Source organism: Trachemys scripta, chromosome 10 (assembly GCF_013100865.1).
Source record: "Trachemys scripta elegans isolate TJP31775 chromosome 10, CAS_Tse_1.0, whole genome shotgun sequence".
In the NCBI taxonomy this organism is placed as follows: domain Eukaryota; kingdom Metazoa; phylum Chordata; order Testudines; family Emydidae; genus Trachemys; species Trachemys scripta.
In genome coordinates, this window is record NC_048307.1 from 12,454,261 (window position 1) to 12,480,213 (window position 25,953).

The 25,953-nt window shown below is 44.7% G+C and overlaps 1 long non-coding RNA gene across 1 annotated transcript; it reads right to left on the reverse strand.

Annotated features, from left to right (window-relative positions):
• Positions 1-355: 355 nt before the first annotated feature.
• LOC117884149 lies at positions 356-25,872 on the reverse strand. Its single transcript, XR_004647502.1, has 3 exons — positions 25,787-25,872; positions 16,047-16,167; positions 356-1,844 (listed from the first exon to the last, which is right to left on the reverse strand). It is a non-coding gene; the product is annotated as an uncharacterized LOC117884149 (long non-coding RNA).
• Between the last annotated feature and the right edge of the window lie 81 nt (positions 25,873-25,953).

The following is a 25,953-nucleotide window of genomic DNA, read 5'->3' on the forward strand; positions in this document are numbered from 1 at the left end:
TGCCATCTCATTGTAACATGCTACAAGAAACAGACAAGTGACCATAAGAGTCTTCCCATTGACTTAAGTGGGTTTGGGATTGGCCCCCATATCCTCATCCCACTGAAGTCAATGGAAGTTTGACCCCAAGGCTGTCTATGGACTCCTGTATGTTTAAGTGATGTAAGGCCAACCACCTGACACTATTCACTACGACTCACAGATCTACCCTTCTACTCCAGACTTGTCTCCTTCTGTCCAGATTAAAATCTCTGCCTGTCTCTCTGACATCTCCTCATGGGTGTCTATGTGTCAGTTAAAGCACAACATGGCTAAAACAGAGTTCCAAATACCCCCCTCCCAAGCCCCTCACCTCTAGCTCCCTTTCTTGATCACACCACCATCTTGCTTGTTACTTCAGCCTGTAATCTAGACACCATCTTTGACTTGGCCCTCTCTCTCCAGGTCCTCACATCCAGATTACACCTAAATCTTGCAGATTCCTTCTGCAAAATATTTCTGAACTATGGTCTTTCCTGTTCAACCACACAGCTAAAACTCTCATCATCTCACACCTTGATTACTGCAACATCCTTTTCTCTGCCTTGACAGATGTGATCTTGCCCCACGTCCATCCATTCAGAATGTTGCTGCAAACATCACCCTCAACAGCCCCAGGGAATTCACCAGACAAGCACTACATTGACTTGGTCTTCCAGCTAAGCCCCAAATCTCCCAACTACAAATGTCACCAAGCCATTGTCTGGGACAAGAGGGGGAGGGCAAGATGACCTGACCACCACAGAAAAGGTGGGGGGGGGAGACTCCCAAGAGAATGTAGAGGTACTTATAAAAGGGGTGTATCAATATTTAGTTTAGCATCATCTACACCTGAAATCTTTAGTCCCATTTTCCCACGTGTTCTTTGACCTCTTAGGTAAGTCCAAAGTTTCCTAGGGTGGCAGTCTCAGTTGGTACACAGTTCTTTCCTTTACCCCAACGTGATTATTTTTCCTCCTGCCTCTTTCTGGAGCTGTTTTTTCCCTTGTTACTCCTTCTGCCTCCCAGTCTTCTTGGGTGTTGCCTCACTTCCTCCTTATACAGACCCCAGTTTCCTCCCACTCCCAGTAGCCTCTGAAAGGAGAGATTAATTGGAGTCAGCTGCTTGGGATTTATTTCTCTCCCTTTGTGACAGTTCACTCTGTCACACAGCCCATCGCTTTGACCTTGTCACCCTTCTCTTTGAATGCCTCCAGTGCCTCTCCCTTCTCTATAGCATCAAATATTTCACTATTGAAATATCAACACCTGCCTGTGATGGGCTCACGATACCAGCTTCCATCGCCCACTTGTTAAATTTTCAAACAAGCACCTTAATGCTTTCTGCCCCTCACATTTGGGAGGAGCATTTGTAAACATCTGCAATCAACCTCATTATGCTCCTTCAAATCCCTCCTTCAAAGTCCCTCTGCTGTGACGCCTGACGGTGGTGAGGCTGCTGGTGTGCTGAGCCACCACCCGCCATGCTGACCAATGTTGTCTCATTGTTTCCTTGTTCTCCCGTGTCTGTCTGTAGCCATTCATTGTCTCTTGTCTTCTGCTTCGATTGCAAGCTCTTTGGGACAGGGACCATCTTTCTGTTCTTCATCCGGCACCTAGCACAATGGGCTCCTAGTCCTGGACTAGGGCTCCTACACGCTATGGCAATACAAATAGTAAATAAAAATAATACTAACAAAAAAGTCCCAAAGGAAACACATTTCCTTACCCAGTTCCCTTAGTCATTCCCTTTTCTTTAGCATAATTAAGTTTCTTCTCGCTGCTGGGTATGGGCTGCTTTGGCTCTCAGATCCTTTCTGGATGCTCTTGGGAAAAAAAGAGTAAATTGTTATTTATCTGAGAAAAGCGTTTAATCAGTGGATGAAATCTGCTCTTTGAATCGGGGTGTGTGAACTTGGTTGACATGGAGGAGTGACCAATAACTGTTAGTTCAAATGCCAGTCCAGTTGTGGTTTCACACAGCAGAAGCTCTCTAGGGGCAAAAAGTGCTGCACATGTCTGCATGTTGTTTAGCTAGTTACAATTACATATACTGGAAATTTGGCGGGGGCGGGGAGGGGGGTCAAGGTGATTAAGTGGAGCTCAGAACCTGCATCATCTTTAGTGCTTTCCAATGCAAAACTCTTGCAATGGTCTGGAGAGCGATTAGTGCAGAATCCAACTCCACAGACTCATTTTTTTACCCTTCCCATATGCTTCATTAGTCCTGAAAAAGCGACTGTGCTGGATAAAGACTTAGGACCCAATACTGCTAATTTAATAAGAGGAAGCAATTTACCCTGTCATAAGTGGATGCTCAGAAGTAGGGCAAACACTTACAACACATGGCCACAAAGTTACTAGACAATGACATTCTGTTATTTAGTGATTGATTGATTACTAGACAATGATAATCTCAAGAACACACAGGACATAGGTCTGATTCCAGCCTACAATCTGAGTGAATCAACACATCCCAAACTGTATTCTATTCTTTTGAGGTTCTTATACTGTGGCCATCACCATGGTATCAGTTACTATCTCATTATGTAAGAAACTGAACACACATTTAATCAGTGTAAGTCGGATTTGCTTCTTAGTTGCTAGTGGCTCACTACTACTGTACGCAATACACAGTAGGGTTCTGTAGAGTGAGCAATCACATCACCTTCTAGTGGATGGATTCCCCTCTACAGAGGATGGACCAAATTCAGACAAGGTGTAAACAGGTGAAACTCCTATGGAAGTGTCTAGGTCAGATTCCACAGTGGTGAAAAATGTGGCGTTAATTGGGTAGAAAGTGAGTGATTTTTTTAGTGCTGAGAACTTGATGAGTCTTCAGTGGAAGCGGCCAGGCATAGTGAGTAGGATGAGTGGAACTGGAGAAATAGGATTAGGTTTTAGGAGGGACCTAGTTCAGTGTGACTCCATGAGCTCAGGAATGCAAGCAGAGAGGTCAAGCTGCTAGTTCTCAAATTGTAGTGCATTAGCATGTAACGCACCATGCTTAATGTGGGTCTTTTTCCTACAACTTTGCCTGCAGCATGACTTGTTACTAATGTAACAGTCAGCACATTTGAAAATTTGGCCAATTATTGAAATACCTAAATATGACGTAGGAGCTCCTGCGTTTGAAAGTTTTATTTATGACCATGTAGCATGTGAAGTGAATTTGGTGCCCGCAGTCCATTTTCCAGCTTCCAAAATCCAGCTGCACGGATTGGCATCCTTTTTGGCAATCTCAACAAAGACACAGAGAAGTGAATGAAGACAGAGCCTCAACTATCATTTCCTTCCTAGAGATGGTCCCTCCAGGTCAGGGTTGGGTCACATTGGCAGAGCTGGGTGGGAAAACTGTACTCTTCTGTGGATAAACAGAGGCCTTCATTCTCTAGGGCTATCAGGCTGAAACCTGTCACTCTTACCAAAGTGGAACCTTTCATCGAATTTGCATGGAAAAATTAAGACAATAAGAGAAAAACAAAGGGGAGGATAAAGTTTAATTTCTTTTGAAAGTTGTGGCTTCGGACTTTCCTTCCATAATGAATCCTCCTCTCAAGACAACCCAAATAGAACAACTAGCCCGTGACACATTCTGCAGACTAAGCTGCAGTGGCATTGAAACAAGGATGCACATCTGGCACACAGGTGTTCCATGTTGCTTTTGTCAGCCAACCATCAATCAGATTATTTTAAAGACAAATCATTCAGGGTTTTCATGCAGATAAAGAAAGGGAAACACATTTATAGGTGATACAAGTAGATACATTTTACAAAGCATGTGACCAGTGGAACCCACCGCCACAAGATCTTTATGAAGCTAAGAGATTAGTAGGCTTCAAAACCAGATTACATCTTTGTATGACTAACTAAGGGGGTGGATGTCCCTAATAAACTTTTACAGCTGTAACCCAATCACTAGCTGCTTGGGTTTAAAAAGAAACTTTCCCTCCCAATGGTAAGGTTATTCCATAATTGTCATTGTGGCACTTCTATACTTTCCTCTGAAGCATCTGTTACTGGCCAGAATTAGAGCTAGGAAATTGGAGTAGATGTTGTTATGCTGGGGGATGTTGGTAGCTGCCAGCCCTGCATGTCTTTGATCTATAGGCACCCCCAGACTTTGTTGAAGTTGATGCACATACTAGCTGCCTTTCATTCAGTCTAAATGAGAGAGTAATTAAATACTCCTTTGGTTAGCAATAGCTGAAACAATAGAAGCCACTGGCTGAGTCATGGACCAGCATGGCAAGGCTGGAGTAGAGGCTGAGCCATATGGGCTAAGGGCTTTCCCTGGAACTGATGGCAAATGCAGAGGCTGGGGACAGATTGGAGTGTGTGTGTGTGTGTGAGAGAGAGAGAGAGAAGCGTGTGTGTGAGAGAGAGAAGCAGAACAGGAGTCAGAGAAGCACTGGTAGTGTGGCCTTGGGAGGAAGCCAAGAGAGAGAGAGAGTGCTTTGTTTGGTCAGGGTACTGGCTAAAAGCAGGCATGCCTTTCTAAACAAGGAAACTGCCTCCCGTTGTTTGTTTCTACTGTGTTAGGGGGAAATGACGTTGTGTGCATTTTTTGTAAATAAGCGATTTTGCCCAAGCGATTTTACCTGACTTTATCATCAGTTTCTCCTCATAACAGAAACAACCCACAAGTCCCCAGATATTGGCTAATCACTCAGGCCAAAAGGGGGAACAATATGATCTACTGTGGTATTTCCTGGGTTCCTAGAGGAATCAACTAATCCTCATTGTCTCCCAGTTCAGTCTTCTCCTTGGAAGTTCTCCATGTACCAACTCTAAAACATTCCAGATGACTTTTGAATAAAGTGAGGTACTCAGCATTGCCGTTTTTTTTTATAGCATAAAGCATTAAAGATGCCTGCAATCTCAGTGCATGCTGTACAGTGGGGGACTCAGAGAAAGGCAAATTTTTGCCCCATCAAATCTTAAATTCCAATAAGAGTTTCCGGACGCTGCTAGTCTCTTCACCAGATGTTGACTGAATGTGTCTGAATAGCGCTGCCTCTTTGGGGGATGATAAGAAGAGGGCTGTGTACTGCTCAATTGACAAGCTCAATTGACATGCTCCATTTCACTCAAAGATGGTGCAGACACAATAACATTTTTCCTGCTGATGGTGTCCATGTGTCTCTCCCCATCTCACTAAACTTTTTTACACTCTGGGACATGCTGAAAGTGTGTGTACCTTCTGCTCCAGGAGATGCACATGTCTGCTGGGGAGGAGAAGGTGCATGGCCTCCAGCAGTTTATTTAAGAAAAAATACCCTCCCAGTGATCAATGTGTGCATGGAGTAGATGTATGGTTTCAATTCTGTCCTAGAGCTATGGATCATTTAATGTTGTCAACACATATACATCCTTCTCAAACATCCCACTGAGAATTTCTGGGGCCTGTAGACAGCTTAAAGCTAGCGTTACAGCAGCAGCTTCATATTTGCTTTCAGGTCCACATGCATTTTTTAATACTTAAGCTTGCATAATTGCTGCTGAATTTCTAATTGCTGAGTGACTTCTTCAAAGGGGCAGAGGCACACTAGCAAAGGGATTCCAGCAGCCGGGTGGGAATGAGGACTTTTGCCGGCTTGTGATTTCCCAGCACATGTTCAGAGGTTCATTATTGTGATATTCAAGATATCCTCAAGGATAAGTTGGCTGGAACCTCCTGGATCAGTTGATATTCAGGCAAGTTTTCTTCCTGCACATGAGATGGCTTTGATGAAATGGCCAAACAGCCACAGATTGCACATACCTGCCTTAAAATACTTTTAACACCTCAGTTTTCTCAGAGGGTCTTCGCCTTCAGAGTTTGCTCTCTAGTGGGGTCTGATAAAGCCCTGAGTCTGATGGCTCCAGACCACAATAGCAGACCTAACTGTTCAATCAGGTGTGGAGTTGTCGAATACCATGTTGACATGCGGGTACACTTCATGAAGCAGAGTGTGCCAATTGCACCCTGGCATGCAGGGGGTTCTTGGTCATCACATGACTGATTTAGGTGGGGGAATAAAAGGGAAGCTGGTTGGAAGAAAGCTATCATAAGGGGTAGGTTGTTGTCTCCTTCCAGTTGGCTGAAGCTTGAAAAACTAGTGGTTAATACTGATGGTATGTCTACACTACCCACTTGATCGGCAGGCAGCGATTGATCCAGCGGGGGTTGATTTATCGTGTCTAGACTAGACGCGATAAATCGACCCCCGAGCACTCTCCCGTGGACTCCTGTACTCCACCGCTGTGAAAGGCACAGGCGGAGTCGACGGGGGAGTGGCAGAAGACACCACGGTAAGTTGATCTAAGTACGTTGATTTCAACTCCGTTATTCACGTAGCTGAAGTTGCGTAACTTAGATCGATTACACAACACACACCCACACACCAGTGTAGACCAGGCTCGAGTAGTCTAAGGTGATTTGTTCTGGTTTTGAGTTTTGTTCCAGCCCTGAGGAGTGAGTGGTATTTGGGACTTGAATGTCTTTTTCCCCAGTTGGTGAGGCAAGGCAGTGAAGATGCAATAAGCAGTCTTGTGGAATGGACTTTGTAATTTGTATTTATTTTTGGTGGAGTCTAACATGCTCTGGGAAGAGTGCCAAAGAAATCACTGAAGGGAGGCAATGGAGTGTAATGGTTAGAGTATCAGAATGGGAGTCAGGAGGCTGCTGGTTGTGGGGCTTTGAGCAAATTACTTAGGGGAGATTTTTCAAAAGCACATGTGGGAGTTAAGTGCCTAAGCGCCTTTTGTGCCTTTGAAAATCTCTCTCATAAATACTCCAGGCCTCAGTTTCCCCATCTGTAAGAGGAGTTAGTAATATTTTGCTCACATTGCAAGGCGCTGTGAGAATTGTGGCTGATGGGCTCTCTAGTTCTAGTGTATCTACAGAATGTGCTCTGAGAAAGGTTAGGACACTTTGCACAAATCTAATATGAACAGAATTGGAATAGGCCTTAGCTGAAGCTTGCTATCTTGATATTAAAAAAAAAAAAAAAAAAGTGTTCTCCCCGTATCCTTTCTCTCCCATTCTGGAAATGGCCTAGCTCCAGCTCAGGCAATGGGACTCTGGATTGTCTTGCTTTTCTATTTTAAGGAGTAGATTTTCTCCAGGTGTTCTTTCTGGCCCCAGCCATGGCCAGTTGGCACTCCATGAATGTGACCTCCACACAACCTCCTTTAGGGTCCATCAGTGCTTTTCCTTCATCAGCCACTGTTAGGGGCGAACCTTTGAAGGGCCCAGTTCCTTGTTCTGATGTGCACTATCCACACCACAGCTGCATAGCCCCCCTCTGGTGCACACAACCTTTCCCTCCAGGTGTAAAGTCTTTGGGGCTAATTCCGAGGTCCCCCTGCACAGGGGCATGTACAGGGTTGTAGCTTGAGGATTCTTGAGCCTGGCTATTCCCTAGCTTTCACAAAGCCCCCCAGGGCATTCAGAGCTGGCCTAACTTGTTTTGGGAGCTGAATCAGCCCCCAGCAACCACAGGATTGTGGTGTGCAGGCTTGCACGATGATCCTGGAACTAGGATATGCACCCCATAGGGATGAATTCCATTCACCGTATTCTCCATACACTGCAGCTGTGGAAGGAATGGCCTAAGAGTGGAAATCAAACCAAGCTGCGTCTCCTGCAGGGCCATGCCCAGGGCTACATCCAGGGCATCTGGCCAGCCTGATTCTATTGATTGTGTATTTACATTTATTATAGTGGAGCCCAGAGTAAATTACTTTACAGCTCTGACCATTAAATATAATTTGTCTTACTCCAGTAGGTCTAAATTGTTCCCAATTTTATCTGCCAGTTGCTCCCTTCAATTATCTGCCATCAGAAAAAGTTTACAGTTGTTGCTAAAATACCCGTTTGCTAGGGTTTGCAATATATTTACTCTCCACCTCTATAATTTACAACTTACATTCTGTGATTAGAATGAGAAGTGGCTTCTATGAGAAATATTCATACAAAATCAATACTGAATGAGGTGCTGCCACCTTTTGGTTTAACCTAATTCACCTCATAGGTCCAAATTCATCCCTGGTGTGACTCCTTTGCTCTAAGTGGAGTTACACCACAGACGGGGCTGGCCCTTAGAGTTTATATTTCATCTCAGCTCTACTTTAATCACTCTCACTCATGCCTGTCACCCCAATCGGGGTATAGGCCGCCAACCACAGATCTCTAGAGTCCTCTATCCTGGGCCATTTGCTCTAGCTGGTTCCAAGTATAGCCCATTTTTATGCTATCAGCCTGAAGGTCGCGTCGCCAGGTGTTTCTTGGACAGCCTCTTTTCCGCTTGCCTTGGCGGTTCCACCGCAATGCCTGCACTCATCTCTCCCAGAGCGTGGGTCCCCATGACTTGTTCATCTCCTCATCTCTGCTGCGACCTGTGACTCGTACATGGTCCTCACGTTCCATGTACCGATGGTAATCCTCCTGGTTGCAAGAAGGGTAATCGGCTTAGTGGCTTCCTCACGACTTTCACCACCCAGCGTCATGCGTCTTCGAGTTGAAGGCCCTTCTTTTTCCAAGCTAAAAGTCTCTGTTATCTCTATTGTTGGCGTTTCTGTAGCAAGTTAATATTTTACGGGGTGGAGTTGCTAGCCCCACGCCCAACCCTCCTCCTTTATCCTGACTTGGGACAGGCAGATGGCCCCAAAGAAACTGGTGGAGTTTCTACTTTAATAGAACTGGCATAAATGTATTATGAGGGTTTCCATAGCGAACAGGAAGGATGCTAACAACAAGGCTGGTGAATTGGTGAAATGTAACATAGGGTTTTCAAGCTTTAGCAAAAGTAGCATATAACCAGTTGTGTTCATTTGCTAGAAAGCTGTGATCCTGGAGCAGTCCACACACTTACACCAGGCTTGAATTTGGTTTCTTTTCTGAAAGCTAAGTGTTGAAGATATGCTCCCAAGTGACAAGAGATTGCTTCTCCTCCTATGTCCCATCGTGTTGATTCCAATCTGCTGGGAAACTCACTTCCTGGAGTTGTTCTCTTCAGGATCAATAGCAGAGCACTCAGCTGCCTTCGGCCATGGAAGGAGCTTACCTGGGTGGCCTATTAGACCTCAGCTTTGGTGAGTTTCAGGCCAACGCATGGCTCAAAGTGTCTAATCAAGACTTTAACTGAATGACACATAAGGTTTTGGGGGCAAGGCCTATCACCTATTATATGTTTGTACAGTACCTAGCACAATGGGGCAATAACAATGTTTATTAATACTACTGCTAATAATAATTAATAATAATGTTCCCATAGCAGATTCTGGGGCCCAATTATTGGACCACACTTTTGCTGGTGTGGTCTTTGAGTATAATTTGTGTACTGTGCTTCCAAGGCATTAAGTGCTACAATAGATGGATCAAAAATATTTTTACTGTGCTAGGAACTTATTTGAACACACTGAATTGGTAAATGTATTGTTCAGCTGTACAGATGTTAGGAATGATGTTTTACCAGTCCTCCTATTACAGCACTTAACATGCTGCCAGGTACTAATGAACTGATTCAGGGTCTTTTACTTCGAGCAGTTCCATTCATTTCTTCTTCAGAAAGAAGTTCACGCTTTTGGCTAGTGGCTCACAGCTCTAATGTTTCACAGAAAACAGCTTACTTGCCAAATATAACCCCCTTTCTCTGTTTATGAAGGGCCCTGATACAGCACAGCACTTAAGCATGTGCTGCTTTTTCAGCATGTGAGCAGTCAGTCCATTGGCCTTGTGGTTTAAAATTAAGCACACACTTAAATCCTTTGCTGCATCAGGGACTTGTTGTCCAGAATTCTATGATAAATGGGGACAAGAGCACATGGGCTGTTTACCAGGACTGCCGCTTCAAGTCTTTCATGCTCTGTAACTGGTCACCTCTGTCACCTGCTATTATTTCTTTCCCCTGATTGGATGGCTTTCAAACCCTGCAAGCTTTCCAGATTGCTGGGTCAATCGGCAGGCGTATTCATGACACCTTCTCTTTCCACAAACAAAAATTTGCTCATATGAAACATCACAGGGCGGCTGGCCCTTTAACAGAGATCAGTCTCAGCTCCATCTATGACACAATTAGCTGCCTCCCAGCCTGAGCATGGAGTCAAGTGATAGCCTGATGAACACCTGGGCCTCATAAAAGGGCTGAGAGCATGCACTTGAGGGAGGAAAGAGAATTGCTGTGAAGAAGGATCCTGGGAAAGCAGCCTGGGAGCCGGCACTCCATACCAAAGCAAGGAAGGACTCAAACATGGCCTAGAAGGGGCAGAAGAACCGTTTGTTTGTTTGGACTTTTAGTTGAACCGCTACCCTGGAAGGGGTTAAATTGGTTTAGGGACTGCGCTAGAGGGCCAAGCTCTGGCAATAGCCAGACCAGGCTGTAGGATTTACTGAAGCAGCGCTGCTGCAGAGCCACCACCTCTCGCCATGAGGGGGTGCTCCGGAGCCAGGAGAACATTTACGGTCACCAAGCACAAGGACTGCAGCTACCGCTAAAGCAAATGTGAAGTTTTCCATGGAATGCATATTGAGAATAGCCTCTCACAGCATTTTCTCAGTTCTGTCCCCAAACAGCAAGAATGGAGGAAACCCAGGAAGATATAGCACGAGTTTACAGAATGTATCACAGTGAATTGTTCAGCTCTGCCTGTTCCACATGCAAATGTCGTTATCACAGATCTTTTTTTACCAAAGATATTTAGGCATTCTGAATAAATGACCCGGCAGCTTTAAACTCTTGCTAGACTGTTAGGAAATGCAGGTATGCTGTATGTCAGAGGAAAGGTAGATTTTCTTGGATGTGTGGTAAGAATTGACCTCTTCTACACCTGGCCAGCATAATTCTCATCATATGGTATAGGGCATTAATAGTCTCCCTGGGATCCCATGGGCATTAATAATCTCTATGCACATAAAATACAGGCAGAACATCTGAGAAGTTGTTAGAATTGTATCAGTTCACAAGAGTGTCATCAGTTAGCCCAGTTCATTTCTTTCAAACATCTACGCGCCTTGCACTGAGTAGCCCCACATCCTGTGAAGGAGGTTGTTGTGTGTATTTCAGGAGCTGCCTGGGGAGGAATGGCAGCCATCTGGTATGTCCCTTCTCCCCATCCCCCAGCCAGCACTTCCTACTTTGGGCATTAAACCGGATACCAGTAGACTGCCTCCCTTCTCCCTCTGGTGGAAGAGCATTTGTAGGGATCTTGCCCTTTGCGATGCTCCCTCTCAAAATAGATTTCACACCTCCAGACACTCTGCTGACCTTGCTCTTCTGAAATGCCTGTTCCTATGGGGGTCTATCTACACTAGACCATTTTATCTGGAGTTAACTGATTTCTGATCCTTACGGTTAAGAACAAATATTTGTAGCCTGCATCAAGTGTGTGGCGAATGTTCACACTAGCTTTTACAAACATGCTAAGAATCTCAAGTTAATGGATTGTACAAAAGTCTAGCAAAGACAGGGCCCTAGAGGGCTTTTCAATCATGCATTGCGGCCTTGTGTTAACACCATTGAAAAATGCCTCCTTTTGCCTGTCAAGACAGAGCCCTAGAGTGAGTCAGGTACACTACAAATCAGGGGCTAAAATAAAGAGGAAGGGGAATGCAACTTTCCCTTCTCTGCTAAAAGCAGAGGATGGCTCTCTCTTCTCTCCCTTGAAGGAGCAGTGTTCCCCCACTGATTCCCCCCCCTCCTCAGCTGGTATGGTGAAAAGCTCCTGCTCTGTTTCAACCTACTTTACAAAATGTTAAAGGAAAGGCAGAGATTTCAATACTGGAAAAGCCCCAAATCCTATCTCACGGGAGCCAATGGAGGTTAAAAAACAATGTTTTCAAATGGCAACTTTTTTCAAAGTTAAACCCTAGGAGTGTTCTCATCTTCTAGCAATAAGGCAACATTATTAATAATGTAGAAATAAATGTAGTGCTGGGAGCTAGGATATCTGTGAAAGGTGAGTCATTGTTACTGGGCTACAACACACTTTAAGGGGGACATCTCGGGTGCAGCTGTAAAGTACCAATAATCCAAAATCAGAGCAACTTCAGGCAGCAGAGGTTAAGCAATGAAATGGTGCCACCTGATGGCACATGGTTGCAAATGCTACCCAATAATATATTTGTGTTAGGAATTTCTTTACTGGAATAATGATCATTCTGTAAATAATTCAGTAGCTTCAAGCTGTCTCTACCTGGACATGGGCTAGGATGGCATGGCTACCATATGGTCCAGTAAGGAAGCTGATTGGCAAATGGGTGAATTGGCCTAAAATGCTAGGGATTAAAATATTGTTGCCTATTAACAGATCAACAAGAGACAGATATGCTACAGGCTATAAAATTTGCCTAGGAGGTGAGGGCCTCTGCAAGGAGCTTGACACAACTTAAATCCTGCAGGTGCGACGTGTGGGGGAGATGTGCATGTAAGGAGCAAATGCAAATGCTGGGCAGCCTTCATATCTCCTGCATACTGGGGAGGGAGATCCTCTGATTTATGTAGGCATCAGGAAATCAATCAGAGCTAGGTGCCTAATAGACTGGTGCAGGTGGGGTGGGGTGGGGGGGCTGTTGGTAAGGGACAGCAGAGGGCCCACATAGGAATTCAGTGGCCAAAACCGCACATAGGCGATGCAGAATCTGGAATAGTGGCTGCAGAGGGACCTGCACTACAGCCGGTAGCCTGTCTGCAGATTGGGCTGTGTGAATTCCCTCCACCTGTCCCAGCTGAGTTTCCACATACAAACCCTGGTTATTCTAATTTCACACGGAAGCAGCAAAAATGTGTGCTGGTGTAAACTGGTGTAACTCCACTGCAGTCAAGCGAGCTACTCTGATTCATGCCAGCTGAAGATCTGGCCCTCACACTCCAACTTTGATGGTTCACAAAGCACATGTTTGTACCATACCAACACCAAACCCAAAACAAGGCCAAACATCTTTTTTTTCTCTAAACCACCCCAATAATGTGAGCAAATTTCAAATGTAAACAACAAGCATGAAAAAACAAAAAACATTTAAACCTTCTATGTGCATCAAAAAGAAGCCAAAAAGTGCACATATCCTTTCTGCAGGTCACCTTTAGTAAAACAACTGACAAGCAGAACAAATGTGAAATCTCCACGAGAAAGCAGCCACAGTGAGTCATTTTAACATTCTGCATTTGAAATGCAACACAACATGGCAGCCACACCAGAGCGAGTAGAGAGGTTCCTCCACATTTAAAGATGCAGATTACATTAAAAAAGAATGACAGCAGTCCCATCCCATGATACAGCTCTGCACAAGCATGCATGAGAGTTTTGTCCCACTATGAGTTGCAGAATTGGGCCCTTTCAGAATCTTTGTAAAATGTTTCTTTTCAAAGTTTTCCACCCATCATTGTTTGCTCACATTGAGTGACGTTTCTTCTAATTTTCCTTTTCTAAAAGTCTGTGTCTTGTGCGTGCATGAAAAAAAATAGACACAAATTTAACTTTTTAATTAAGAGACTCTTAAGAGGGCCATCAAAACTTACAGAACTTGTCTTTGTTATTCCTCTTTTAAAGTTATTCATGAATATAAAATTGCTTTGATCATATTTTGCTTTTATTTGCTATTTCCACAGGCTAAAGAGTTATATATTTATCTTACAAATTAGGTTAGTTATTATGGTGTCCCTGCTATTATATATCACCTTTAACTTTTTTCAGAGTAGCAGCCGTGTTAGTCTGTATCCGCAAAAAGAAGAACAGGAGTACTTGTGGCACCTTAGAGACTAACAAATTTATTAGAGCATAAGCTTTCGTGGACTACAGCCCACTTCTTCGGATGCATCCGAAGAAGTGGGCTGTAGTCCACGAAAGCTTATGCTCTAATAAATTTGTTAGTCTCTAAGGTGCCACAAGTACTCCTGTTCTTCTTTTTACCTTTAACTTTGTTAGTTTGTGCGGCATATTAAATACTGTTAAATAAAATTTGCCATACCAGAACATTTTTCAGCCTAGTCTGGAATCCAGGGCCCTGATCCTAGGGAACTGTTCACTTGGAACAGCTTGCATGGTTGGCGATGAGATGAGATGTGTGTTGGGGGAAAAGGGTTTTTGACTTCTAAGGGCTTGTCTACACAGAAAATTATTCCTGATTAATGATTGACTCCATGTATGGCTGCTTTTATTTTGGAATAAGAGTGCCTTATTCCAAATTAGCTTAATCCAGTTTGGAAATGGATTAAGATAATTTGGAATAAGAGCATCCACACATGGAGTTAGTCAAGATTAAGTAATCTGCTTTAAATTCACATCCTACCTTAGTCCAGATTGACTTTCATGTGTGTTGCACCTTCAGGGAAAGGATCCCCTTCCCTTACAAAGAGATAGTTTCAAGCAGGGCATTGTTTAACTCAGCTCACCAAAGTGCCATTTAAAACTGTAGGGATAAATTCTGTACTGTACCCTGAGAGAAACAGGGTGGGAGCCACATTTGTGCTGCTCAGATTTGGGGCTGATTGGCTTGATTTAAAGTAGAGCAGCCCACGCAGCTGGCTATGGGCTGTTCCCAGAATCTCCATAGCACTGAGTGCTCCAGGGCTGCTTATGGCAGCCATATGCTCTGTTATTGTCCCGGGGGGTGGAGCATGCGGGACCATCTCTCCTGTCAAATGTATCTGAAATTCATGTACGGAAAATCTCGGCGGCATCTCCCTAGAAATGGGTTCTAATAATATTGACATCATCACAAGATAAGATACAGAACTAGCCAAATCACAGCCTCCAAACTCAGGGATAAACTTCAGGGATTAGGGAAGTAGCTGAGCCGTCACTCTAAAGCTGATCATAGGCTCGTTTAACTATCACATCCCATAAGACAGTCCTTTCAATTATGTCAACCTGTCTGCTCTCCCTAGACTCTAATTTTAGAGCAGCAGTAGCTAATATTCTCGGAAAACTGATCCGCCTCTACAGATCTATCCTCTCTCTGCCTGCTGCTGTTAAAGGAGTATCCTGTGGGGACATCTTACTGCTTTACTTCCCCTTCTGTAATAAACCTAATAAAAATAGGTACCATTAGGTTGCTCTGTGTGTGTGTGTGTGTGTGGTCTATTTAAGGCACTTATCGGAGATGCATAATGGAGATGTCACATTTCATTCACAGTGGGACCTGGTGGCAGTGCAGGGTCATTGCAATAAAAATAAAATTAAGTTTAAAAAGCCCAAGACAAAATTACAAGCAGAAAAAAGAAACAATATGATCAGAGGTCAGTAACTCCGCCTTATGGAGGTAAACACCAGCTGGAGTTAAGTATTTATGCAAATGCTGCTTCAAGGTAGCGATGGCTTCATCTCAGTGATAAACAAACACGTGGGTTGTTCCAAAGGAGTGCAAAGCAGAACTGTGATTAGCTGCAGCATTAGCTCAGAAACTATGAGTAAGAGCAGTACCAAGGACACTGCTATATTATTACCTATTTGAATATGCTCCTGGGAGTTTTGACTGATTGAAGCCTTAGGTTATGTTTCCCAACTGGGGGTGCAGCCTAGTCCAGTGGGACAGAAGGCAAAGATGGGACGCAGTGGCAGGTAGGGAAAACAGCATGACCCTAGACCACGCTAGAACAGCAGTGGGCACCTCATTGAAAGCTCCCGCACAGCGGTCCATAATGCAACCAGCTGCAGGAAGAGCTCACACAGAAAGGGATGCAGGATCAGGCAGCATCCCACTGGCCTAAACTTCCTTTCTGTGACAGCTATGTTCTCATGGCCCCATCCCAGCAGTGTTTGAGTGCATCCCAAACAATAACTCTCTCTCTATCGTCCTTCACAGCCCGTCAGATAAATAGCATGAAGAGCTCTGAGTAGCTCAAAAGCTTGTCTTGCCCACCAGCAGAAGTTGGTTCAATAAAAAATGTTACCTCACCCACTTTGTCTCTCAGGTAAATGACATGACTGGTTGTGATCTGTTGGTTGTGTTGTTTGCTAGGCATGAAGAACTAACTGAGGGAAAGCTAAGCGGGAGAGATGAGTTTTGCATTTAGTTCTGAATCTGGCGAGGTTCATGTTCACCTTACCTCCTGCAGCAGGGAGTTCATGGTCTATGCCCAGCTCCAGCCAGAGTTCTGTCATTGACGTCATGAGGCCTCCCCCCTCCACTTTGCTGGTTGACAGTCTGATTGTTCCACTGGAACAGACCTGTTGTGGGAGGGCATGGCAGCTCAGGTACACGCAATCTTGGTTAGTGAGGGCGAGTCCTAGGGAGGACTTTGAATATCAGGACAGAGTTTTTGAACTGGGCTCCGTATTCAAAGGGGAGCCAGTGCAGAATGCAGAACAATGAAAGATGTGCTCCTGGTGACCTGTGTTGCTCAGCAGACAGGCTGTTGTGATCTGTACTACTGGAGTTTTCTCAGGACATGTGGCTTCATTCCTAGATATGAGTTGCAATAATTAAGGTTGGAGGTAACAACTGCATAGATCACTGTGACCAGCTCTGAGTCTAATAGAATGGGGTGCAGTCATCTAGCCAGCCACGGATGGAAATGGATGTTTTTTGCCATCATGGCTATTTGTGCAACTAGTAGAAACAAGGAGTTAATCCAACCAATTTAAAATCTCTAAGTGGATGCCCTTGATAGAGAGGATAGTTAAGGAGGAGGCAGGATCTCTGAAGAGCTTTCCCTTTCCTGCTAGTATCACACCCATCTCACCTAGGTTTAGATTCAGCCAGCTGCTCCCCATCCATGTGCTTGAGTCTGCTGGGCACTGACAACACTGTGAGATCGTGCTGTTTAGGTCTGATGTGATGGAGCTGTAGATCTAGGTATTTTCTATGTACTGCTGGCACCTTAGTCTTTGTTGTCTCACTAGCTCCCTCAGTAGAAGATGGGGGAGAGGTGTGAGCTTTGTGGGAGTCTACAGGTGGATAAGCTGGACATGGAAAAGCAGTTGTCCCTAAGTTTGAGAGGAGGGACTCGAGCCTTTTCAGGGTTCTCCCATTCACCCCTACAGCCGCTTGGAGGCAGGACAGCAGTGCTTGGTTGTCTGTCAAAGGCCACAGAGAAATCCACCAAGATCTTCCAGTGGCATTCACGTGAGCTGGGGAGAGTGCTTTTGTCTGACCTCACCCAGGCTTTTCCACAGCTAACCAGCACAGAGCTTTGTGAGTGGGGGAATCGAGAAGGGGAGCAGTCACAGGGGAAAAGACCAAAAAAATCCATCTCGGAAAAGGAATGGAGCAAAGCGGGAGGGAAAGACAGAAGGAGGCAGGAAGAGAGCGGTGTGGCAAGGGAACCTATCCACCAATTCTCTGCTAGTGGCAAACATGAACAAAATTGTCCGGGAACTACTGGGGACTACAAGATCAGGCTCCCTCTTTGCAACTCAAGTTACGTAACATTCAGTGCATCGCCATTGGCTGTCATGGCAATCATATCTCCCCCAGCCTTCAGCAAGTTAGTTACACATGTCTTTCCTCTCATAAATCCATGTTGGCTGTCCCTAATCAAATTCTGCTTCTCAAGCAATTTCCCTTGCTAAATCCTTCCAAATCATTTCTAACCCTTCCCATCCCTTTGCCGTTAAGCTGGACGGCCTATAATCACATGCCGCATCGTGTGATCCTTTTCTGAATAATGCCGGGTTCGGCACTTTCCTCCAGTTCTCAGCAGCCTAACCTGTCAGGAAAGAACTTCTAAAAATATCACTAAGACCTCAGCTAATTTCTAATCCTCGTTTCTATTAAGACGCCTGGCTGTACTGTATAAGTTTCAAGACTTGGGATTTACAGTCTTCCTTAAGAGTATCTAATCTTTGCATAACCATTTCCATTGTTATCTGTACACTAACTCCTCCCCTATCATACCACACAACATGATCCCTGTCTTAGGCGGCTCTCCAGACTGCATAACAACATAAGCCAAATAACTGCGTAAGATGTTGGCCTCTTCCTCAGAGCCTAGCTCCAGTTCCCTCTCTTCTATCAGGAACATTTTTTGGTCTCATCCTATGGAGTGCTGAGTGCTCCTGGGAGGTAAGAGTTAGCTTGTAAGATCTTCAGGACATGTGCTTTTCTTTGCTCTGCAATTTACCTAGCACATTTTTGAGTGCTCTATAAATAATATAATAGGACCTGAAGCCCCAGCACCTTGCATGATTGGGCCTTTTATTACTCTTCCTATATGACTATTCTTTGCCATTTACTATTTCTTTCTGCTCCTCTGACAACTGTAACAACCAACCCCCGTCAGAAGAATGAGCAAGGCTAGTGAGAACATAAGGCGCTGACTACCCTAAACATGTAGAACCCAGGTAGTGTAGCATGACTCAGAGGGAATGGGTTTTAATTACACAACTATTGATTCATCCATGGAACAGTATGAGTTTAAGTGCCAACAACTGGATGACACCCAGATCTACATTTCATCACCATCAAGTGGTAACTGCACCATCTCCTCACTCTCCCAGTGTCTGGGAGCCATCAGCCAATTGGCTGAAACTGAACCTGAGAGATGGAGGTTATGCTGGGAGTGAGCAGGAAGTTGCTTTGAAGGACATGCCGTGCCCATAGCATCACTCTCTATGGAGGGTGATTTACCTTTGGCCATCAAGACAGACTGCAGTCTTAGGGTCCTTTTGAACTCTTTGCTTCTTTTATATGCCCAAATAGCCATGGCTGCTAAACAAGCTCTCTTGTATTTCTGGCTGACCTTGATTTCCTAACACAGTTCCACACGTTCAAGATCTAGGTTTGATTATTGCAGTTCATTATACCTAAGAATGACGCTGCCAGTCTGAAAAAGCTCTAGTTGGTTCAGAAAGCATGCCTACTCAGCAACACAGAGCACATCACCCAAAGCTCTGCTCTCTGCATTAGCATACAGATTCACAGATTTGGTCCTGGGATTCAAAGCCTTCCATGTGATTAGCCTAGGTTCCCCAAGGACCCACATCTTTCTACATGTCCATGACCACCCACTACAGCTACGTTCCACTGTTCCAGTAGGATTGTTAGTGACAATGGTGAGACTCATGAGTGGAACTCACTTCTAGGGCACCTGAGAATAATACAGCTCTCACTGACTTTAGGGGGCAAGGGGAAAAAAGCAAAGTATATTGATTTGACTTGGTACTCCCATAAAACAGAATTTAAAAAAAAACTTATGGGTGGAGGGAGAGCTCTGGTTCTATCAGTCCAAAGACGTTTTCCAATTACTTTTACTTCAGAACTATATTTCCAAAGCAGCAAACTGATCTGCCAATTGCCCTTGCTTTTTGCAAGCTCTTTATCATATACGAGTCCTAACTTTCAGATACCAGTGTTCAGATAATATGATGGGCTTGGTATCAAAACCTAGCTTAGGGTGACCAGAAGTCCCGATATTATCATGATTGTCCCGATATTAGGGGCTTTATTTTATATAGGTAACTATTACCTCCCTGTTCCGATTTTTCGCACTTGCTATCTGGTCACCCTAACCTAGCTAGACAGATACAAGCAATTCAGCATTAACTGAATCACTAAATAATTCCTCCTTTACAAGTGGAGCACAAACCTCTCCTCTTATAGGTTCCTTATATACAGTCTCCCTGCAAGTCACGTAACGGTTACAGGGAAAGCAACATACACATCACCTCACCCCACACCTTTAGTCAGCATAAGAAAGTCAAGGAATAGAATTCAGTTTGGCTCAATGCAGAATTCAGAGGAACATGTCCATTTTTCCATAATTCTTGCTCCATTTGTGGGGTTAGCAGGATTTGCAGCTGCTTATTGATTATCGCCTGTGTAATAGTGGTTCCATAGTTGTCCATTTAACATTCCTGTGCCTGATTTTCTTTTTCTAGGTCTCCCTATCATATTGTTTATATTTATAAAACCCCCAATTGCTTATATTTCTCTTTACATCCCTGATGTACTCAGATGGGCTTCTGTTGTCCTTTTGCTGGTTTCATAGGTATGAATTTCAGTTGCTGCCATTTTTATGTGCACTCTGAGCAAGCTTGGGGGACAAACTCAAGACTCACTACATGTGACCCTAATAGCATCGCAATGCAAGAGGGCCAGGAGCTCATTGGTATCTGGTAGTGAGTATCAGTGGGCCGGACCAGTTCACTAATATCATAACCAACTCACTAATATCGTAACCTGTATGATAACATGTAAGGTATCAATAGAAAGCTAATAACTCAGCCATCGTTCATATTAGTGTGTGGTGTATGTAAGGAGGACAAATTCAAAATTACAAACATACTGGAAATGATGTTATCAAAGAGTGTCTGCCATGCAGGGCTAATGTTACCTCACCCTAGGCAAAGGAATGTGGTTCTGCCACCTTGAAGGTATTTCCAAGGTACATTAAGAAATAATGGGAATGCAGTTCATGTAGAAGGTAAACAGAACCTTCAAGACAACAAGGGTAAGAGATCAACCTAGCATCATGGCAGGGGAGGAGATTGAAGGAAACAATCACTTTGCATTTTAGCCAACACCAGTGGGAGATGAAACCAGCATGAAACTTCCTTCACCATCACTATGTTGCCTTCCTCACAGCTTCAATTAATTTTACTTTGGTGGTAACCTTCAGAAGAATCAATTTAAAAGGTGCACTTTTATACAAGAGAGGGGCAAAGAACCCCAAGTTATTACCTCAGAGGACAAAGGAACTGAGCACTTTGGACTTTGTGGGAGATCCTGACCAGAGGAGTGGCCAGACACCTTGCTGTAAGGTAGGTTGGTAAGAAAACTACCTTGAACAAAGGCTGTAGCTTGTTTAGTTAAGTTTTAGCCTCTAGACAGCATTTTTCCACTTTTATTTACTTGTAACCATTTCTAACTCTATCCTATATACTTGAACTCAGTTAAAATCCTATCTCCTTTTGCTAATAAACTTGCTTTATTTTTAATCTAAACCAACCCAGTGCTGTGTGGGTTTAAAGTGAATGTTAATTCCAGTTAATGTGGCAAGCTGCTGGGTATTGTATCTTTAAAGGAACAAATGAACCTTAATTTCTCTCTGATAGTCCAGAAGAGTGCTGGGCATTGCAGATCACATAGTTTTGGGAAAATTCGGGATGAGGTGGTATTTGGGTCATCTTGCCAGGTCAGAGTGTGGCAGAGTGTGGCAGAGTGTGGAATCAGAGTTACTGAGTCAGAGCTGCTTTTCACACACACGCACGCGCACACACACACACACACACTCACACTCTCTCTCTCTCTCTCTCTCTCTGCTTGCTTTTATGCTAACCGGAAGAATCCAGACAAGGGAACTACAGTAGCAGAGCATTTGGAGGCATTCAGGGTTACAAGGCAGGAAGTGACACAACCCCTCACTGGCCTGGATTGCACCCCCAGAACGTGACAGTGCATCAATGACAACTAACATGTTGCATCAAGAGGAGAAACGGCTCACACTTCAGCACTAAATGTTGTCCAACAAACAACAAATACTTAACCCCTCATGAGCAAGTGCAGCTGAGGACAGAAAAAAAGCTGTCTGAAGAATGTCTATGGAGACCTTGGAAAGAATGTTGGCCTTGATCATGTAGTTTCTGCACAGGTAAAACTATTACTGATTGGACCAGGTCCATTGGATCAGTTTGACCTAAGTCGCTGTAGATACCAGTCCCAAGCACCATGATCTGGAGCAAACACTGCATGTAGCTCAACTTGCTCCACAATATATAAACTGGGCATAGATGAGTGTAGAAAGCAACATCACAACCCTGTCACCAGAAATGGAATTATTTGGCACCTGATTGCCTGGAGGTGAATGATATCTGCAGTCCCAGCAGTATTCCAGTGCCCCTGAGATGTGATGCCTTAGGTGGCTGCCTATCATATCACTGTCCGACTCTTAGATACGTTATACTCTAGGGATTAAAGGGCTGGAAGTCAGGATTGTATCCTGAACTGTGCCATTGATTGGTGTGTGACAGTACGTAAATCATTTAACCTCTCTTGTGCCTCAGTTCCTCATCTGTAATACGATCTCATTCCTGTTATGTATCATGGTAAAAATCCAGGGTCTTTCCATTACTCTTGCTATCCAAACACAGCAGTTTTATATGATCACTGATATTTGTAGAAAATGCCACAAAGTAACAAAAAGTACAAAAATATAACTTCCTGCTTTTGTGAAGAGACTCCTGCTTTTAGCTACAACCTCTCATGCCCCCAGCTTCCTCAAGGAGTTTCTCAGTTTTGTCCTATGACATGTACTCCTGACACTATTGTGTTCACCCAGTTTTGTGCTGCCTACCATTACATCCACTCTTTGAGTCAGCTAGGAAGACAGTGGAAGTCAAGAGCAGCAAAAATGAAGAGTCACTTGGGTCATCTGCCTCTTTGGCAGCTTCAGTTAAGGAGGGATCTACCACCCCTCATGCTGTTACTGATGTAAATGAAGGAGAAATCAGAGGTTGTCCTTAGTTGGGTAAGAGAGAAACTGCAGTGGGTGCTGGCATTGCAATCGTTTTGTTGAAGAGGGAAGAGACTTACAGTGACCACACTTCCCCACCACAATTTCAGAAAATTTCCTGTTTGCACATCTTCACCCTCGCTGTGCATGCAAGTCACCAGTTTGAGTTTAGTTCATACACATTTCCAGAGAAGTATATGTCTGGCTAATTCTTCTTCGTCTGCTTGCATCTTCTGGCTTTCACTATGACCATCATTTTTGACGGATCAGACTGGAACCTGTACCGAAACAGTGGCTGGCTGACAATGCAACATCATTTCAGGCAGAGAGACAGTATTTTCAGGAGAGAGCGCTAGCATTGGCTTGTCTTGTCTGCCCGTAGTGTAAACGAGAGAGAGATTTATGTGAACATGATGTAACAGCATTATGTCACATGATCACCACATGCTGTTTTCACTGTGTACACAGCACAAATCAGCCTTAGTCATCGTCATCCAAACACCATATGCCTTCCTCCAGCCGATTAAATGAGCACATGACTCCCTGATCCTACGATCACACTCTACACACGCAATTCCTAATACTATATGGGGAAGTCAGGTATTTATTATGGGGTTACCTAGAGAACAGTATCAGAGACGCACTAATAATTTGCATTTCTAGACTCTTACTTTATAAACATTAGTTAATTAATAATCCTCAACATCCACTGACGTATTATTATCCATACTTGAATGGTAAGGAAAGTAAGGTACTGGGAGGGAAAGATCAGCCATTTCAAAAGTAGATCTTGAGTTTTGGGTGCCTAGTTTTTGGGCGGTGTCCAACTCGAGCACTCACAGCTTCCATTAACTTACAAAACCATGCTCTCAAATGTCCCTTGCCTGTGTTCACAATAAGCTGGGAATGAGTGACACGGGATGGATCACTTGATGATTACCTGCACTGTTCATTCCCTCTGAAGCACCTGGCATTGGCTGTTGTTGGAAGACAGGATACTGGGCTACATGAACCATTGATCTGACCCAGTATTCCGTATGGCCGTTTTTATGTTCAGTTAGGCATCCAGAAACTGAAATCTCTGTTGAAAATTTTGATGCAGAAGACTTGCCCAAAGCCAGAGAGGGAGTTAGCAGAAGAGTAGGAAATAGAACCACAATCAGCATTCTGTTCTCGCTGTTAAAGAACACTGCCTCTACCTGGGTGTATGAAATTGGTTTACTTTAGAGCTGTGGGATCCCTTGGGTTGAATGTTGCCATCTAAATGGATGGTGTAGCAAACTAAGGGTATGTCTACCCTGGCAAGTTTCTGCGCCACAAGTTATACCACTTTTATTAAACCGCTGGAATTAAACCGCTGTTGCGTGTCCCCACTGTGCTCGTGACGCTGGAGCGCACCCACATTAGCAGCTCTTGCAACAGCAAAGACAGCAGTGCATTGTGGTAGCTATCCCACTGTGCAACTGGCCGCAGGGTGCTTTGGGAAGGGTTTGCAATGCCTCATGGGGCAGGCACAACCTCACATGATACAGAGTTCCCAATCCCATTGTTCCATGGGCATCCTACTACATTGCCAGCTGCTTTTCAACTGAAGTGTGTGTGTGTGTGCAGGGGACAGTGTGTGACAGGGAGTGTGTGTGTGTGTATATGGAGGGGGGGAGCGAGACTGTGTGTTTTGGGGGGACAGAGAGTGTGTCAGCATGCTGTCTTGTAAGTTCAGTCAGCGACAGGAAGCAACCAGTCCTGAGGCAGGGGTAGGGGGAAACTCCGACCTCAACCCCTGCCTCCCTCCCTGGGCTCTCTACATAGCATCTGCCTCTGTGTTCAACAGCATGAGCATTCCACATTAATGGTTTGCTTTGTGTCTGAGAGCAGATCAGCACAGCAGGCAAGGGCTGTCAGAAACAGTGATTTGAAAGGGGAGGGGTGCATGTCTCCAGGGCAGCTAAGTTTAAAACAATGAGCAAAGCAGTCACTTGACGCATTATGGGACAGCTCCGGAGGCCAATTACAGCACAGAAAGCAATCAAGTGTCTATACTGGCAATAGAGCGCTGGAGCAAATACCCGTTCAACTCTTGTTGAAGTGATTTTTTTGCAGCACGGCAACTGAGGAGTTTCTGCACACAAAGTGGCTTGGCAGTGCGTACACGTCTGCAGTTTGAGTACAAAAAGCTGCTTTACTGTGCAGAAACTTGCCAGTGTAGACAAGCCCTAAGTCTTTGTTGGAATGCCTCAATTATTGAGAATTGTAAGCACAAATCCTAGGAAGATTGTGTCACAACTACATAGTTAGAGGCAGATAAATTGAGTCCCACGTAGGCCTGTCAGTAGGTCTCTTGGGATACGTCTATACTTACCTCCGGGTTCGGCGGTAAGCAATCGATCTTCTGGGATCGATTTATCACATCTTGTCTAGACACGATAAATAGATCCCGCAAGTGCTTGCCGTCGACACCAGTACTCCTGCTCCGGGAGAGGAGTAGGCGGAGTCAACAGGGAACCTGCCTGCCGCGTGTGGACCCACCGTAAGTACCTTGTAGTTCGAACTAAGATACTTTGACTTCAGCTATGTTATTCACGTAGCTGAAGTTGTGTATCTTAGTTCGAACTGGGGGGTTAGTGTGAACCAGCCCTTGTATGAACTCTTATGTTAGATTACCATCCATTTCAGACAGGCAACATTCTGTATTCCAGTGTTGTACAGAATTATGTTCATGTACATTTGTGGCTATATACAAATACTACATGACAAATAGCTAAGCTCCTGTCTGCCCGGCATGGATGTCGCCTACCTCCTGACACTACATGGGGTTTAACTGGTGTCCGCTGCCTTGCTACAGAACACGATGTTTAGACCTCTACAGCAGTGCTGAATGGAGAGCAAACAGCAAAGAATAGAAAAAAGAAGATGGCACAATTTTTGTTTTATTAAAGACAAGTACACCTCTACCTGATATAACGCTGTTCTTGGGAGCCAAAAAATATTACCTCGTTATAGGTGAAACCGCGTTATATCCAACTTGTTTTGATCCACCGGAGTGCTCAGCCCCACCCCCCAGGAGCACTGCTTTACCGCGTTATATCCGAATTCATGTTATATCGGGTTGCGTTATATCGGGGTAGAGGTGTATTTAGGGCTTCCTAGATTCCAGGCCTTCACTCTGGCTTGTACCCATCCCTCAGTGATCTACTCCCCAATGGGCTGAGAGGACTCTGCTCCTATCTAATCCTTCTCAAGGTTGTTGGGATCCTACCCCTATCCGATACCCGCCCCAAGAGCTGTGGCGACCCTGATCTACTCCCCCATGGGCTGTGGGGATCCTGCCCCCCCTACCCAATACCCGCCCCAGCGCTGTGGCGACCCCGCAAGGGCTGCGGGGGACCTGCCCCTACCGGCTTCCCGCCTTGGGGTGCTGGGGCGTTGCCTAGTCCAGGCTCTTCTAGAACACACAGGCCCGCACTGTCATCGTCCCTCCCCTTCGGGAGCCCCGCAAGACCCCCCCCGCCCTCTGACTCAGCACAGTTGCAGGCCGCTGATTGGCCGCGTGCTGACTTAGCGC